Source organism: Taudactylus pleione, unplaced genomic scaffold (assembly GCF_031769625.1).
Source record: "Taudactylus pleione unplaced genomic scaffold, aTauple2 ptg000116l, whole genome shotgun sequence".
Lineage (NCBI taxonomy): Eukaryota > Metazoa > Chordata > Amphibia > Anura > Myobatrachidae > Taudactylus > Taudactylus pleione.
The window spans coordinates 13,987,440-14,007,056 of NW_028284518.1; positions in this window are offsets into that span (position 1 = coordinate 13,987,440).

Below are 19,617 nucleotides of genomic sequence, written 5' to 3' on the forward strand. Positions count from 1 at the left end.
TGTTGGAGAGACCTACTCCAAGGCGCGGAGTCTAATCCACTTTATGGCATTCACCAGTGACCCCTCCAAGTGGGATATGGGTTTCGCTGCACCAAGTAAACAGGTCACAACCCCCAGAGTAGGTATCTGGGAGTAGCAAGAAGATAAGGACAAGACTACGAATGTACTGGAGGAACTAGGCACTAAATGACAAAGAATACTGCTTCAGTGGTTTGGTAACTGAATAGCGATGGGTAACAGTGTGGAGGTGTTGACAATGTATAATGGAGGGTTCTTGGTGACTGGGTATCCAGACAGTGAATAGCTATGGAAGATAGCTCCCTCCCTCACTCAGCTGCTACATTATTTTCTCCTCTACCACCAGTTTTCACCTCATTTCTCCATCCATGGTCCCCTCTACATTCTCCCCCTCCTTCCCCTCCCCTGTCTCTCTTCATCACATATAAGTCTCTCCACTGCATCTCCCACAACTCCAGTATTATTAACTTCTCTTCCACCATGGTCCTGCTGTACCACCACTAAACTCTGCACCCTCTCTTTTCTCCAAGTTACCTATCCTTCCCCCCCCCACACCACAGTAAACCTCCACCTTACCCACCACCTGCTGTCACCCTTCCTCATTCAGAAGCCAACCACATAACCCCACACTCCTTATCCTCCTTCTCTAGATCAATATCACCTCCACACTACATCAACCCTAATAATCTCATTCTCTTCTCGCCTCTTAACCTTGTCCCTCTCTCCTGTTCCCTCTGGAAAGAAAGTTTTGTCTATAATAAACTGGTCTCCGTTCATGAGCACTTCATCTGCAATGCCTTGATTCTCCTTGCCATCACCAAACCCTGGCTATACCCCTCTGACACCACTGCTCCTGCAAAATTCCCCCATCACGTGGCTTCCTGGCTCTTAATCTTCAAATGGGCCCTCAAGACCCATTTCTTCCTCAATGCTTTCCAGCGCTCATCCTAACCCACTACTCTATGCTCCTTCCTCACTATCTAGCCCATCTGTGTCACCCCTGTTTGTCTGACCCTCCCCTCAGAATGTAAGCTCTCATGAGCAGGTCCCTCATTCCTCACGTGCTTCTTCTTGCCTTACTTTTACTTTCATTTACAATGGCACCTAAAACTGATTACTGACACCCTGCTGCTTATTTAGGTGTTATGCAGCATTGTTTATAAATCATGTACTTGTCCTGCATTGTCTGTACTGTTAATAATTGTTGTCTTGTGTGCTCATTTGTTTCTGTACTTTGTAAGGCGCTGCGGAACCCTTGTGGCGCCATATAAATAAAGGATATTAATAATAATAATAATAATAATAATAATAATAATAGCTTGAATGAACCAGATGCTGAACAGCAATGTTAGCTGGCAAGGTATCCAGACGCTGAACAGCAAAGTTAGCTGGCAAGGTAACCGGACGCTAAATAGCGATGTTAGTTGGTAAGGTATCCAGGCGCTGAATAGCGATGTTAGTAACAATTATAAAAGAAAAATTAGTAAAATGTAACAAATCAGATCCTAAAAAGACAATAAGTTTCTAATAGCTCTCACATATGCAATTTTATCTACTTCAGTCAGGAAATAATGCTGGTGGTAGACAGTCCTAGTAGCAAAAAAAAAGAGGGATGGTGATTCCCTGTTAAAATTGTGGTATAGCCCTAACTATAACCACCAATCGTAAATAAGTCAGCAGCCTTTGTTAATAAAGACTTTCAGCAATCCTTAGTTCTTTAGTTGTATTACCCACTGTATACTTTTATGCAATATGTATGCAATAGATCATAATTTATCATGATAGTACTGACCTGTCTTCTAAAGCTACCGTGAACCGGGATGTAGTCAGCATCCTGGCTGACGGGATGCAGACGGTCTAAATATCGGCGCCGGAATCCCGTCAGCAGTCGGGATCCCGGCTCCAGAATACTGTCCAACGGCAAAGATGGCCACCGGACAGAGAAATGAAGAGGAGTCTGCAGCAACGTCACTCTGAGGTAACAACATCAATAAATGTAAGAATGAGAACGGTCAATGCTACCGACCATTCTTACATTTACTGGCCACATATACGCTTATGTTTAAAACAGTAGCACCGAAATAGACAGGGGCACTATGTGCCCCCATTATTTAACAGAGATAACTGCATTAATACATGGGGAGAACCGGTAACTTCAGCACAAAGTGTTAAGTGCTGCAGTTACTGCTTCCTTGCATATAGAAATGCAGGCTATGTTCCCATGTCATTATCGGCGCCGCTATGTTTGAATGATCAGTGGTACTGACCATTCTGACAACTGCAGCTATCAATTTTCACAGCTGCAGCTGTCATTGCCACAACAACAATAAAGTTTTTGATTTCTATTCGCCGCCGGTGCTGCTTGGAGTTTCTGACCAGAGTACTGCTGCCCATGGCTCACCAGCTGATGACATCGCTATTATTCTGTGCAGGTTCCAGCTGGGTCTCCCATCCACCCTGCTCCATACTCGCAATTACTGGTGCGGACCACCGTGCCGTGTCTCCTGTCAAAAGAGGGAGAGCGCAATTCACCAAACAGGTGAATTAACATTCTCCCTCTTTGGCAACATAGATATTACTAAATTCTGCCAATGCAGGGACCTGCTTTGCCACGCTAAATGGGCGAAGCAGGTCCTGACAAAGAACGGGAGAAAGGGCAGTGATCATACATCTCCCCCCTGATCCCCTAAACTTCTAAGTTCACCACAACTACTCCATGGAACGTAGGCTGCGGCCCCTTCTGACTCATGGGCTCAGCTGCTAAGGGAGCTTTCCTGGACCCCAAACACTTGGTGACCTTGACCTGCTGGTCTTTTTGATTTCCCTGGTGGACTTTGTAACGTAGCTCACTGGCCTCCCTCTACTGCTATTCTCTACATCCCCTCAACACATTGTGACCTGGTCTGCTGCTCCTGTCCCCATGGTTTCTCATCCTTTTGACAAATGTTCACTCTCAGTACCCTCCATTGCTGCATCCCTTCATCTGCATCTGACTGTATGACCTGCCACAAATGTGAATGGCTACTTCATCTGAATCTAACAGTGTTATACAGCTCTCCTCCATGTGGATTGGTCCCCTTGTAAATGCGTAATTCGAACACCAGGATGTGAGAGCACCTGCTCCTTACCTGCTCCCAGGACCCTGGCTGCAATGCTCTTTTTCACATGACTTCACTTGGATATCCCCCTGCTACCTGGCACTCCTGCTGTTCCATTTTGGGACCTGCTACCCTCCTGCCTGCTGAGCTTGGACCCTTCTCCCCAGTGCAAGCGATCCTCACCTGGAGTCTTTCCCAACTTGTGATTTCCTCCCTTCCTGGATTAATTTTTCTATGGTTGCCCCCTCAGGACATCTGGATTTGAGGACATCTGTCCCCGGAGTATTCCTATAATCTTGGAAACTACCCTTTTGTTTGAATGGCGTTATTTGTCTACCCCTCTGCAACCTCACCTGACTCTCCTGCTGTTCCATCATGGCCGATGTTCCCAACAGGTGTACTGAGTTTCTATTCTCCTGGAAATTGTATTTTCGTCTAGACTATCTAACCAGTTGATTCTGTCCATAAGTGCTACCTTGACCTACACTCTTGTTTCTTCTATATATATATTTTTTTATATTCCCACTATTCTCATTGTTATTTTATTACGTATTGCCAGCGATATTTAGCATTTTTGTATTTGTCAAACAACGCTAATTCGAACTTGCACGTTAACACTGTTGTCTCGAGTTCCCCTGTCATAAAAGAAATTTGAATAGACCCCCGTCTGTCAAAATGGGCAAAAGTCGACAAAACCAATCCAAACCCTGTCCCGCAAATTCAGCTTTCCCCCTCTCTATCCTTTACTCATTCCACTGCCTCTGTGGCCATGGTGGAAATGTATCTTATCATAATGCTTCTTCTAATAAATACATTTGATTAACAAAATGCCACCAGTGCCACTGTAGAGGTTAATTTAGTCTCTACAGAGAAGCAGTTCGTCCATATAGAGCAGAGGCTTAGTGATGTCAATGACTCTTTGATTGATGCCAAAAATACAATAATTGCTCAATCTACATCTATAACTTCTCAGGTCGATAAATTGGAAGACCTTGAGAACCGCATTCAGAGCAATAACCTCCGTTTTATAGGTATACCAGAATCTATCAAGCACATTGATCTACTTACTTTTTTGTAACCTGAACTTCATTCCGTTTTGAATATCCCTCCCTTTGGCACTTCCATGCTTATAGAGCATGCCCATCTTTTGGGCTCTGAGCATGAGAGGAATGCTCTGCAACCTCATGCTGTCACAGCCAAATTCCTCAACTTTTGTGACAAAGATTCCCTTTTGCAGGCATACAGATGTCACGTGTCAAAGTGCTGAAAATCCAGGGCCATAAGCTCTTGCTCAATCAAGCCTTCTCGGACCAGGTTTCTCAGAAGTGCATGTAATTTTATTGTTTTTAGTGTCCCTCCTTCCATGCACAGTGCATTTAGGGCCTGATTCAGAACCGAACGCTCTGACAGAGTGCTCGCTCTGAATCAAGGCCGGCCTTCTGTTTTTTTAGAGAGGCCTCCTGGCCGCTCGCATAGCTGTGGGTGACCACCCACAGCTATAGCGAGTGGCCAGGAAGATGGTTGCGATGGTCAAGACCATCGTAACCATCGGGCTTGCGATGAGACCCTTGTGGTAGGGTCTCATTGCCGCAAGCCCTAGAGTGCTTTTGGCTCTACCAGAGCCGAAAGCACTCCCACTGACATCACTTGTGATGTCAATGGGGCCGGTCCCAGATGGTAGGCGTTCCCATGGGAACGCCTCCGTCTGGACAGCCACGCCCCCGGCCCACCCACCAAAGGGGGCGTGCTGTCACTCAACATCGACAGCACGCCCCCTTTGGTACGAGACCCGGAACGACGGTCTCACGCATGCACGCGACAGAGCTGCCTCCGTCGTACGCATGCGCACTGGGCCATCATCGACCCGCTTGCGAGCGCTCAGCGCTCACAAGCGGGTCTGAATCAGGCCCTTAGTCTGTTAATAAATTTGAAAATGGTGAAGTTCTGGAATGCATTATTTTTTATAAATGTTTATATACTGTAAATGTATGTTTATTGTGTATTGGTCAATTTTTGATGTTTCATTGCAACAGATAGCTCCCTGTTGTCTTTAACTTGTTTTTTTCTTTCACAGTGGTGGCCCTGGGATTTGGTTTGAGAGTTCATCCCTTCCCCTTCCTTTTTTACTACTATGCTGGGACAGAGTGGGGCCCCCCCTCTTAGGTTCAAACAGTTGACCTTGTTTTTCTTTAGTGTGTATAGGATGAGTGTTCTTTTGGTTCTGTTGCTTCCCTAATTGGTGACCACGCTACTTTCTGATTTATGCTTGGATTCCTGGAATATTGGTGGCATTGGCGTATCTATAACGGGTGCAGGGGTGCCCACACTGCACCCCCTGCACCCATGTTTAGTATGTAACTCTCCAGATACCCGAGTGAACGCTGCATTAGAAGTGCAAATCACCTGGAAAATGGTGTGTCAGACATTTTCCCATAGATTTGTGCATGCACAGTAGTGGTGCGGATGCCATGTTACTGGAGACCTGCACATGCGCAGTAGACTCTGGCACAATACCAGAGCCTTCAGCACCACAGATAAGAGGAGGCTTGCACAGAGTAGTCTGCACACGGGCCCCCTTCTCTCTTATACTGCCCCTGGTTGGTGTTCTCAATTTCCCAGTTAAGCAGAAAAGGGTTACTAGTTATTTACAATCCTTCGGTCCTTGTTGTTTTTCTTCAGGAAACACACTGGTGTCTCATCCAGAACATGTGTGATTCCTGGATACAGGAGTGTAATTCTGCATCCTTTCAATCCAAGAAATGAGAAGTTGCCATCCTTAAGGAAAGTAATTACATTAAACTGTTCACAACCAGTTGCTGGACCCTTCTGGTCACTTCTTTTTAGATGTGACTATCGTTACTGAGCTCTTTACATTAATTAATATCTGTTACCTTAAAAATCACTGAAAAGGAGGTTGGCGCAGTCATTTCTTCCCTCCTCAGCAATAAGTTACATGGTTCAGATGGTTTCAGTGTTGAATTTTATAAATCTTTAAACCCTCTCATCACCCCTTCCCTCACCTCCCTTTATCAGTGACTATATAGGGATTGTCCCCCTGACCTACATTTAATGAGGCCCACGCTATCTTTCTTTTGAAGTCATACAAATGTCCCTGATCTATCTCTTTGTATCAATCCATAACCCTTCTTGATCTAGATTATAAAATAATGGCTACATTTTTTGCTAATATGCTCCAGTTCATGCTCCCATCTATCCTTACATCTTATCAATTGGGCCTCACACATGGCCACCACTCTGTACATGGGGTGAGATTACTACACAACTATTTTAATTGCCTCTCTGCCATTTTCTATTGTTTCCTTGTCAGCTATGCTTCTCAGCCTAGATGCTGAGAAAGCATTCAACACTGTTTCTTAACCTTCTCTTCACAGTATTTTCTTGAAGAGATTCTTAGACCTAGATTTTTATACAACTCCCGTTTCTACGTTTAATATTAATGGCTCCCTGAGTGCCCAGTTTACAATGATTACGGGGACCCACCAAAGTTGCCCTCTCTCTACCCTGCTTTTTAACCTGGCCCTCTATCCTCTCCTCCGTTTTTTCCAGTCTATGCCACATTTGAGGAGTTATATTCAAAAGGAATGGTCACCAAGTCCTTTGCTGATGACCTTTTGTTACCCATCTCAAATTGTTCCTGAACCTTTCCCTACATATTAGACATACTCAGGGTTTTACAGTAAAACAATCCATCTCAACATTGGATCAAATTCAGGTTTACAGTAAAATAATCCATCTCAACAATGGATCTCCTGCTTTACAGTAAAACAATCCAAATCACTGTCCCTGTCCCTAGGCCCTACCATGAAAACCTCTTTGAAGCACTTCTTATAACCTCACTTAGATAACAAAGGTACTTCCTTTTCTAGGCATCCAACTTCCCAAGTGCATATTCTTTGAATATAAAGAGACTCATTCGGTCAGTATCAATGAACTCCAAAGTTGGCAGAACCTCCCTCTCTCATACATTGGCTGTGCTAGCGACCTAAAAATGATCAGTTTTCTTTAAAATGGGATGTAGTAAGCAAGCCGATGTTCTAAATACCGACCCAGCTTCCCGACTCTCTAATCCCGGCATGGTACTAATGACAGGCGTTGAAAACTCGACGCCTGTCATTAACCATATGCCGGAAGACCGACGCCCGGCATACCGAATGAAGGTAAGCCGGGTCCCGGACGTGGACAGCTGCGGGGGTGGAAGGGTTAGGTTTTAGGGCTCCCGGTGGTCTTAGGGCTAGGCACCCCCCCGGGAGGATTAGGTTTAGGCTAGGGGAAGGGAGGATTAACTTCCCCCAGGGGGAAGTTAGGGTTAGGCACCCCCCTGGGAGACTTGGGTTTAGGCTGCGGGGAAGGGGGGTTAGTTTTAGCAACTTGGGGGGCAGGTTAGGGGTAGGCACCCCTAAGGGAGGGTTAGGGTTAGGTGGTAGAATTAGGTTAGCGATACTTACCTTTGGACGATCAGGATTTTCACCCTTGCCTGGCTGCTGCTGTCTGGATTTGAACCTACTACACTCATACATAGCATATAGCTCTCTCTTAAAAGGGTGAACAACTGCTTAATAGAGAATTTTGCTCCTTCATTTGGTGCCATGGCCAGCCCACAATCAGCCTCCTTAGGATCCAATAACCCCCCTACTGCTGGCGGAATTAATTTTCCATGCCTTAAACTTCAAAGCTTTGCCAGTGTTCTTTACGTGATTTTGAGACTGGTTTCATTCCACATGTCTATACTATCCACTATCATTAATTCCTGACCTCAACCCCATTTCCTTCCTGCATGCTTGCAATCAGAATTGTCAAAAGATGTATTGGTTAACCTTCTTTTAATGCCTTGCTGGATAATGTGGAAAGCCATTTGTAAGAAACTAGGCCTTAATAGCTATCATTCCTTGTTTGTTGCAATGGCTTGTTATCTCTTCCAAGTTTGGAAGGCTAAGGGCATTATTAACCTAAAGCCCTTGGTACTGTAAATGTTTCTAGGTGGTGGCCTATCAGGCAAGTGAGGTGGTGTAACAGATGGTCTCCTTCTCATGCATTATGTTGCTGTTCATCAGGCCCTACACCAACTCTGTCAAACACACTTTGTTGTTTTCTGAATTGTCTAATAACCTTGATATTATGTTCTTTACCCCCTTGTCGGACAGCAGTATCATCTCCCTTCACTATAAACGTTAAACTATAAACTTCACTTTTATGTATGCCTCTGTACATACTGATTTTCTCACTGGTTGGTTACCTTCCCCCACCTATCTCTTGACTGTGGGCCTGATTCACTACGGATTGCTGTTGTGATCACAGCTGCGATTACGCATGCAGGTCTGCTGCAAAACTGTGCTAATGACTGCAATCTCTAAGCTAGTAAAGAGATGTCCAAAGCCAGCACGGAGATGCCCACTACTGCTTTCGCACATCTGTAATACCTTGAAATCCTACTTATACATCAGTACCATTGAGTAACATCAGCCCCTCACGCACAATTACAACAAGTCTGACCTTACTGAGAAATTGCTAACCTCGTCACACGTAGTGAGTACACAAGCTGCGTATGCCATCGCCGTGGCTAATTTATGCACGCCCAAATAACAGCATTGAAATGGACAGGTACGCCTACGATTCTCCGACCACTTCCCCATCACCACCCCCAACCGCTGACTTGACATTACTCACTCTACGATAGCTTTGTATCTGCGTAGGTGATCGCAGAGCAAATCGCAATGCTAACTCACACACGTGCATTGCGGAGCATGCACAGTACGCACCATTGACCGATCTGCATACGCTGTTGCAATTGCGATCCATGCTGAATCATTCCCATGATCCTTAATGCACTTTCCTTCTTGCTCAGTCCTAACTGATAGCTCTTATCATGAGATGTTTTTAAATATTTTCCATAGAGGTTATCTATTCCCACAACATTGTTTTGCTATTGTTGTAACCAATTCCAGTTCTTTTTTGAAATGTGGACAGCAGGATGCGTCATTCTTCCACTGCATGTGGATTTGTCCCACTATTAAACAATTGTGGAGGCAGGTTCACTCTATGCTTCTACTTATTTGCTCACCTATGCTCCTCTATCCCCTGAGTGGACCTTTTATTTTCCAAAAATTATTTTATATTTCGTATAGAGTGAGTGGGTTCCTCCCTAAATAGAGAGCTCCACACTAAACAGTTCTTTTCTACATGGGAGAGTTATATTGATTGTTTACCCCTTACACTCCACACCCATTCTTCTTTAACCATATCCCTGCTAATCTCCCTTTTTCTATTTATTGGCCTGACTGAACTACACCTGGAGTCCCACTCCCACGTCATGCCCTTTACTTTTTTTATAGTGAACAGATTGCCAACCCCTGCATGCTTTGTACATTTGCCATTGCACTTAGGGCCTCATTCAGACCCGCTGGATGCGCTCGCAAGCGGGTTGATGGCCGGGCAGTGCGCACACGCAGCGTGCGCACTGCACGTGCACGAGCCCCTTAGTGAGTGAATTTTCACTCGCTGCGGAACTCACTACAAGATGGGGCGGCTGTCGATTGTGATTGACAGCTCGCCCCGTTTTGTAGGAGTGCGGGGGGGTGGCTGGACAAACGGAGGTCTTCCTGAAGGAACGCCTGCCATTTGTGGGCAGCCCTACTGACATCACCAGTGATGTCAGTAGTGAACTTCCTGCTCTATTAGAGCAGGAAGTTCGCTGGGGCTTGCGGTGGACGAGACCCTACCACAAGGCTCTCGTCGCAAGCCAGATGGTCGCAGTAATCACGACCATCGCCAGGCCGACAGCTAAAGCTGTGGGTGGTCATCCACAGCTTAGCGAGCGGACTGGAGGCCTTTGAGAAAAAAAAACGTCCCGCCCTGATTCAGAGCGAGCGCTCGCAAATAGCGTGTGCCTCTGAATCAGGCCCTTAGTTTCTTTATTTTGTTTGACCACTAAGTGTTTTCCACTGCACTTTATATTTTATCCTTTGCTGGATATATATGTTTGTATTTTGTTGTTATTATTATTATTATTATTATTATTATTATTATTATTCCTTTTACTTGCATTCCAATAAAAACATCTAAAAAAAAGGGCAAGCCCACAGCAATGGTAAAGGTACCACTAGGAGTTTCTATGTATTAAACTGTACAGGAATGTCAATTATTTGCAAAATATCTATCAAAATCAAAATGGCGATCTATTGTTCATCTACAATAAAAAGGTCAGACATTGGTGCTACAGTAGGAATGATGTGCAGAAAAGTTGTAGAATCATCTCACCACAGCTGGAATGCTTTAAAACATATACAGTAACAAGATATTTAAGAGGGACTAAGAAGATGGTTCTTACAGAATAATGTTGGTAATGTTGAGAGGGAGCGTTAGAGTTAAAACAATCAAAGACAGTTAAAGTGTTAATAGGTACATTATAAATCTGATTACTGAAGGGAGGGGAAATGGTTGCTAGGCAATGTGAGTTCGTCATGTCTTACCTGCAACCCTATGTTTTCTCTGCCCTGCGACTGCTTGTTATCTACTTGTATGTCTGTCTGGATGTGTTACAGAAAAGTAATGCTGTTACCTATATCCTGCATACAGAGAATACTAATTAGTTTTTATACTCCAGGGGTGCCCATATGTCATGATTAACAAAGAGCGAGAACTTCACAGATCAGTATTCTAGCATATTATTGTTTTCAATTAGATTTTATTGGACTATAATCACATTATAAAACTAGAATATTTATGCTTTTTCATTTACATAATAAAGATATGTTGGCTTTAGTTACTTTAAATATACTTCAATAAAATATCTTCTGAACACCCCATAATGTCAGGGTTGTGCCAGACTCTCAGCACTGGACGTTGTAGGATATGCTCTTACTGCAATGTAGCTAATAATGTCATTTTAACAGAGCCACAATAATATCAGTAAAATCTCAAAACACCCTTAAAGAAAACACGAGTACTTGCAATAAGTTGAGGAAATATGTATCCAATGTCTTATTCCATAATGGGGCTCATAACGAGTAGGATGGAATTTGTCTAAGTTACATGTGCAAAATGTCAGCCACCTCGACAAGAGTAGCACATGTGCCAGGTCCAAGTGAGTAGCATAGTGTTCATAATTGCATCACACTGAACATATGTGGGTACCAATGCAAAATATGCCTGTGGGAGGATACAGAGCATATGATGCCAGTCATTGTATTTCACATCACTTCATCGAGTGTTCTGACCTCACTCTTAGTATATTGTCTGCACTGCCACCCAGGGAACCCAATTGTGATTTTAGGGTACTGCACTCAGTTATCATGATCCTCGCAATAGGCACTCAGGGAACATCGTTGCAGCTTTTTTTTTTCACTAACACAAGATGAATCATACGTACTGATATCTTTAGAACCCCCTCCGGGAGAAACCCAGAGGGGGCAGCACTCTACGATGAATGGGGGTTTGGTGCCACATTTTTGTCATTGTGGCTCCACCCTCAGATGTTCAAAGTCAAGTATTGTGGCATTTTACAGTGGGAGCAGGGCTAGGATGACCTGATTCAATGCGGATTGTGTCATCCAACCTTCAGGCCTCCAACTTCAATTGGCAAGAGTGTGAATGGGAGATTGACAAACTCTGTTTGGAGGCCAGGAGAGCTCCCTAAATTTGAGACTCTGCCATACCTTCCAGGGGAGTTAGCAAATTTGAGATAAATACAGACATTTTTTTTTTTTTTTAAATAGAGGAACAGAGATATTGAAATCTATGCTAATGATTAAAACCATTAAATTTCATTCAGTGCATAGGACAGTATCTTAATGTGCATTCTAATAATAAATTGGCTGAGCGGTCGATATCTACTCGTCTCTCAAATGAGCCCCCTTAAACCTAATTGGCTCTCTGTGGGATATGTATCTGGACATGACACCTCATTCCATTCAACGTTATCATTTACAATCTAGTTTTTATAACCCTCACCTAATATCCAGTCTTTACCAGTTCTCAAGCAGTGGTTTGTTAGCACACACATCGATTGTTCTAAAACGCTTTGTCAGCTATGTGATGTTAGCAGCTGCACTGTTTAGTGACTCTTCTTCCTCTCAAGGTCTCCGCAATAAAGTTTTTCTTGTAAAAGTCACTCTTTCAATTGTTTCCTCACACATATGGACAGAGAGGAAAAGAAGAGAAGCTGGACTGCCCCAAATGGGTAATACATTCTGTTACAGTGGGACCAGATAGTTTGGAATAATTGGATAATTTGATGCTTTTGTTATGCATTTTAATTTGAATATTTTGATATACTTACTCATATGTGAGATCAACACATTTTCTTGATATGATTCAAGATATAAGGAAAATACCATTGTATTATTCATTCCAGTGGCGTATCTATAATGGGTGCAGTGTGGGTCAAGGGGGGCTTCGCACCGCACACCCTGCACCAATATTATTTTAAACTCACCTGTCGGTGGTCCCGCGTCGGGTGTCAGCGCTGCTCAGAATACTGTAAAATGGCCGCCGTGGCCATTTTCCCGGTGTTCTGCACATGCGCAGTAGACTCCGGGCACACTCTAGTGCCTAGAATCTACTGCGCATGTACAGAACACTGGAAAATGGCCACCGCTGCCATTTCTTCCATGTTCTGTGCATGCACAGAAGAGTCCGGGCACACTCTAGTGCCCGGAGTCTACTAATGCTTCGGTGGCTGGCCAGCCGCGTCAGTCAGCTGCCGGCCACCGGGGAGAGAGGAGGGAGCCCTGCACGGGGAGTGCACACGGTCCTCCTCCTCTCCTAAGACGCCCCTGATTCATTCATTGGAAATCTGTAGATACTAATACATATTTTCACTTCAAAAGTGCACATCACAAACTTTACAAAGCAAACACTCCTAAAGGAAAATGTTTGCACATTAAGATAAATTGTTTGGAAGTAGACTTCTTTTGCTCGAGATATTTACATCTTTCCTAAACAGAGATTATACAAGAGAGTTTGTTCAAACAGTTTATAATGAGGTACTTTCAGTTGTACAGATATTCCCAGTTGGAAATGACTAAGGCTCTAAAAGAAAAGGTATTATATAAAAACAGAGAGAGATTACTCCTTCATCTTTAATTTGAATAATCCTTCATATGACATTTAAATAATTATTAAGAAGAATTTCTCCATTTTAAAACAAGACAATGTTTGTAAAACATTGCACCAGGGGTCATTTTTAAAAAGGGATTCCAACTTGAAAAATATATTGGTACCTAATTTGTTTATTAGGTATTGTGAGATTCAACACAATAACAACTGCTCACTACCAACAAATCCACACGGGTTCTTTATGTGTGGGAAAAATCCTATTTCAATAGTACATCTTATTAAAAAAAAGGAATTATTTGTTATATACATGATGGAATATAGCTCCAAGTTACAATACAAAGTGAGGACAACTCTGAACTTGGAGTAAGGGGCTAATGATTGCATATCATAGTGCTCAGACGGGAGCTTCCTTTATCCTCTGCACACAATTGTATTTTTCAACTTGAGCTCCAGAATAAGGCATTCTTTGGAGCACAGAGGGCATGAGATGTTGTCGGTCATGGTTTGTTTAAGCTTATGTGCTTTATGTTAATTAATTGATAAATTATGAATGCTTGATATTATTTGTGAATCATACTGAGCTCTTTAAAAGATCATCTTTAGCCCTTTAGTTTTCTACTGCCTATTTGAGCAATGCAGAGATACTCATTTGAGGACCAGCAGTTTATATACATATATATATATATATATATATATATATATATATTATATATATATGTATATACTTCCAAAAGGACGGCACTCAGTAGACTTCTTTATAATTTTAAAACGGTCCTTTAATAGTCCGACGTTTCGGGGTAATCCCCCTTCTTCTGGGACAGCAGTACACAAAATACATACACAAATACACAGACATAAATACCCTTAATGATCATGATATAAACAAGCTCACCTGTGTACCAGCGTGCGCGATCACTCCCGGCAAAGCGCCCAGACCAGCCCTGGCCGCTACTCATGACGTCACCAGCCTGCTATCCAAGCCCGCTAAGTGCACCCACGTCGAGCAGTGTATTCTGATCACATGACTCTCAACCATACAAGTCATCAGCGCATGCCAGTAGAGCCTGTGAGCACAATAGGTTGCCTAGCAACCAATGTCAACAATACAATTAAAAGCAAAATGTTAAAAAAACACGAATAAACACCCTATCCTATATCAAAGAAGCTGTACATCAATCATAAAGATGTTATATATATACAAAGTATATCATAATTAATGTTACTAACCCTAAACAATTACTAAGAAAAGGAAATCTGTGCATCAAAGAAAACGCTGTAAACCCAGGGTTTCATTTAACCCTTTTGGGGAAATAGTATCCAAAGTGTAAATCCACTTGCTTTCCCTCTGCATAAGGATTTTGTTTCTATTGCCCCCTCTCACTAAGGGTGGCACATGATCAATTATAATTGCTCTTAAAGAAGCTACCCCATGTTTTAATTGTACGAAATGTCGAGCAACCGCTTGCTCACTACAACCGCTCTCAAACGCCTGTCGTATCGCCGAGCGGTGTAACGCCATTCTCTCTTCAAACTGGCGTTGAGTTTTCCCCACGTATGCCAAGCCACAAGGGCATGTAAGCAAATATATAAAATACGTGGAGGAACAAGTCAAGGCATAATTGATTTTAAATATCTTCCCTGTATGGGGATGACTAAAAGAGTTACCAGCTATCAATGACCTGCAAGTCACACAGCCCAAACATCGATGGCACCCAGTTTTAGTGCTGAGAAAATGTGTGGTTTTTTTTGTTGACACATACCTGTAATGTCCAAATGGACAATATGATCTTTAATACTTCTATTCCTAGTAAAACTAGGAAGGAGTTGGGAATTGTGTAAGGCCAGCAAGTCCTTATCAGAGCTAACAATCGGCCACCATCGTTTAACTTTTTTCACCATAGAGGGGCTATGTAAACCAAATCGATTAACCCACGGAATCCTATTAGTGTCCAAGCTGTTGACTTTAGTAGATTTTGGGTTCAACAACTCATCTCTTGGTATACTAAGAACCTTCTTTTTAGTATTCTCTAAATCCTTCTGTGGATAACCTCGACAGATACATTTTTCAACTACATCTTGTAAGGCTTGCTCAACCTTACTTTCATCTGAACTTATTTGTCTAACCCTAAGTAGCTGAGAATACGGCAAACCCCTCCTCAATGGTAAGAGATGAAAGCTGTCATTTCTCAACAGGGTATTCCTGTCGGTAGGTTTCCTATATAATGATGTCATGAAGGAATTGCCGCTACAGGTTATACGTACTTCCAAAAAGTTTGCTTGACCAGGATAAATTTGATAAGTTAATTTTATTACACTGTTGGAAGAATTCTGCCCCTTCAGCAGTGCAACAAGATCCACCTTGGACCCTGACCAAAAAATCAATAGGTCATCAATAAATCTTAGATATAAGACTACAGTTGGTTTAAGACGGTCATGATCATATAGCAAAGATTTCTCAATGGAATACATATAAGCATTCACGTATGATGGGGTCACAGAGGACCCCATCGCACACCCGGCTATCTGAAGGTAATAGTGACCACTGAATAGGAAATAATTCCAGGTAAGGACTAACCAAAGTAATTTAATAAACAAATCCACTGGAGGACTCGCATAATTGGGATTGTCAGATATGAACTGTCTAACAGCCTCCACACCTGCATCATGCCACAAGGGCATGTAAGCAAATATATAACATATGTGGAGGAACAAGTCAAGGCATAATTGATTTTAAACTGGATGATGTTATTAATCATGCTTTTTCAGAAGGGTTAATTTTGATGGATCTAAAAAATGCATTAACAGTGGAGTACCCGGTTACTCCCCTGTTTTACACTTTGCCTAAGGTTCATAAAAATGCACAGAACCCCCTGGGGTGGCCTATAATCTCTGCCCGGGGGTCTCTGTTTCATCCTATATCGGTATATCTGGATGCGATTTTGAACCCTTGTATTCAGCAGTTGAAATCATATCTAAAGGATACTAATGCTCTATTGTCAATTTTGAGAGATTTGAGAGTTGATGATGAACCACTGTTACTGTGCACGGCTGATGTCACCAGCCTCTACACCTGCATCCCACATGATGCAGGTGTGGAGGCTGTTAGACAGTTGATATCTGACAATCCCAATTATGCGGGTCCTCCAGTGGATTTGTTTATTAAATTACTTTGGTTAGTCCTTACCTGGAATTATTTCCTATTCAATGGTCGCTATTACCTTCAGATAGCCGGGTGTGCGATGGGGTCATCTGTGGCCCCATAGTATGTGAATGCTTTTATGTATTCCATTGAGAAATCTTTGCTATATGATCATGACCGTCTTAAACCAAGTGTAGTCTTATATCTAAGATTTATTGATGACCTATTGATTTTTTGGTCAGGGTCCAAGGTGGATCTTGTTGCACTGTTGGAGGGGCAGAATTCTTCCAACAGTATAATAAAATTAACTTATCAAATTGATCCTGGTCAAGCAAACTTTTTGGATGTACATATTACCCGTAGCGGCAATTCCTTCATGACATCATTATATAGGAAACCTACCGACAGGAATACCCTGTTGAGAAATGACAGCTTTCATCCCTTACCATTGAGGAGGGGTTTGCCGTATTCTCAGCTACTTAGGGTTAGACGAATAACTTCAGATGAAAGTAAGGTTGAGCAAGCCTTACAAGATGTAGTTGAAAAATGTATCTGTCGAGGTTATCCACAGAAGGATTTAGAGAATACTAAAAAGAAGGTTCTTAATATACCAAGAGATGAGTTGTTGAACCCAAAATCTACTAAAGTCAACAGCTTGGACACTAGTAGGATTCCGTGGGTTAATCGATTTGGTTTACATAGCCCCTCTATGGTGAAAAAAGTTAAACGATGGTGGCCGATTGTTAGCTCCAATAAGGACTTGCCGGCCTTACGCAATTCCCAACTCCTTCCTAGTTTTACTAGGAATAGAAGTATTAAAGATCATATTGTCCATTTGGACATTACAGGTATGTGTCAACAAAAAAAACAACACATTTTCTCAGCACTAAAACTGGGTGCCATCGATGTTTGGGCTGTGTGACTTGCAGGTTATTGATAGCTGGTAACTCTTTTAGTCATTCCCATACAGGGAAGATATTTAAAATCAATTATGCCTTGACTTGTTCCTCCACGTATTTTATATATTTGCTTACATGCCCTTGTGGCTTGGCATACGTGGGGAAAACTCAACGCCAGTTTAAAGAGCGAATGGCGTTACACCGCTCGGCGATATGACAGGCCATTGAGAGCGGTTGTAGTGAGCAACCAGTTGCTCGCCATTTCGTACAATTAAAACATGGGGAAGCTTCTTTAAGAGCAATTATAATTGATCATGTGCCACCCTTAGTGAGAGGGGGTAATAGAAACAAAATCCTTATGCAGAGGGAAAGCAAGTGGATTTACACTTTGGATACTATTTACCCAAAAGGGTTAAATGAAACCCTGGGTTTACAGTGTTTTCTTTGATGCACAGGTTTCCTTTTCTTAGTAATTGTTTAGGGTTAGTAACATTAATTATGATATACTTTGTATATATATAACATCTTTATGATTGATGTACAGCTTCTTTGATATTGGATAGGGTGTTTATTCGTGTTTTTTTAACATTTTGCTTTTAATTGTATTGTTGACATTGGTTGCTAGGCACCCTATTGTGCTCACAGGCTCTACTGGCGTGCGCTGATGACTCGTATGGTTGAGAGTCATGTGATCAGAATACACTGCTCCATGTGGGTGCACTTAGCCGGCTTGGATAGCAGGCTGGTGACGTCATGAGTAGCGGCCAGGGCTGATCTGGGCGCTTTGCCGGGAGTGATCGCGCATGCTGGTACACAGGTGAGCTTGTTTATATCATGATCATTAAGGGTATTTATGTCTGTGTATTTGTGTATGTATTTTGTGTACTGCTGTCCCAGAGGAAGGGGGGTTCCCCCGAAACGTCGGACTATTAAAGGACCGTTTTAAAATTATAAAGAAGTCTACTGAGTGCCGTCCTTTTGGAAGTATATGTGGGAGTGTGACCAACGCTCAGGAGAGGCACCTTAGCAATTACTCTCTACCCCGTTGGTGAGTGCTGGGTCTTTTTTGCTTCATATATATATATATATATATATATATATAAATAATAGGATATGGTCCGACACTCAGAGATATGCACAACTCAACTTGCCTGGGTGCACAACCAGAGGGATAATACGTGAGATGAAAAAACGGCAGGCACTCAACAGGACTGTACCGCTGATAAATAATGTAGCCAGGCTGAGCCGGTATATAGGTCAACGTTTCAGGAGAATAACTGCTTTTATCAAGACATACATGGTAAAGACAACAGCATACATATATAGACTCACCCAGTGTCCATCACCTCCATGGAGACCCCAGCCGCTGCACCGCGCGACGACATCACCACATGGGACACACCAGCGCTCGTGCATGCTGAGGGGGCGTGGTCAATCACCTGTGCCATCACCATGGCTACAAAACAATAACAAATGACAGTACAGATATTGCATGAGATGGAGAGTTAGCATCACCGCACCAAAACTCATAGATTGAACAGGCTAAAGCATGATACTGTTAGCATACATAATATTCGAGCTGCAGATATACTAATAGCACCTAAAGGGTGCACAGATATATACTATATCAGGCCAATGAAAATGAAAATAACATATAAATTACCATGTAAATTGGGATCACCAAAGAAACAATAATTACTGCTAGAGAGAACCCAAACCACATTAAAGGTAACAAGTAAGAGATAAATTCTCATTGAGGCCCATCTGATGCACAGTCTGCAGTGTGTAAATCCATTTTGCTTCCCTCTGCAAGAGAATACGACCTCTATCACCTCATCTAATGCTAGGGGGTATCCAGTCAATCATCTTATATTTTATGCTGGAAAGATTATGTTGTTGTTCACGAAAGTGGCGTGCAACCGGCTGATCACAACCCTTGCCCTCCAATGCAGCCCTAATACTCGACCGATGTAACGCCATCCGTTCTTTAAATTGGCGAGTAGTTTTGCCGATATAGAGCATACTGCATGGACATCTAATGTAATAAACAACATATTTACTTGAGCAGGTTAATGCATGCTTGATGGAAAAAATTTTACCTGATCGTGGATGTAAAAATGAGTCCCCTGTTTCCAGGAAGCTACAGGTAGTACATCCTGTACATTTGAAATTACCTGGCTTATGCGTCATAAAATGACAGGGTTTTTTCTCAGAAAACTGGCTAATATCATTATGGACAGTAATGTCCCTAATGTTTCTCCCCCGTTTATAAGATGTCAGAATGGATGATCCTGCCAGAGCTGGAATTTGTATATCCGTGGAAACTATAGGCCACATCGCCTTAGCTGTCTGCATCAGGTCACGACTACCCATAGAATATGTTTGCATC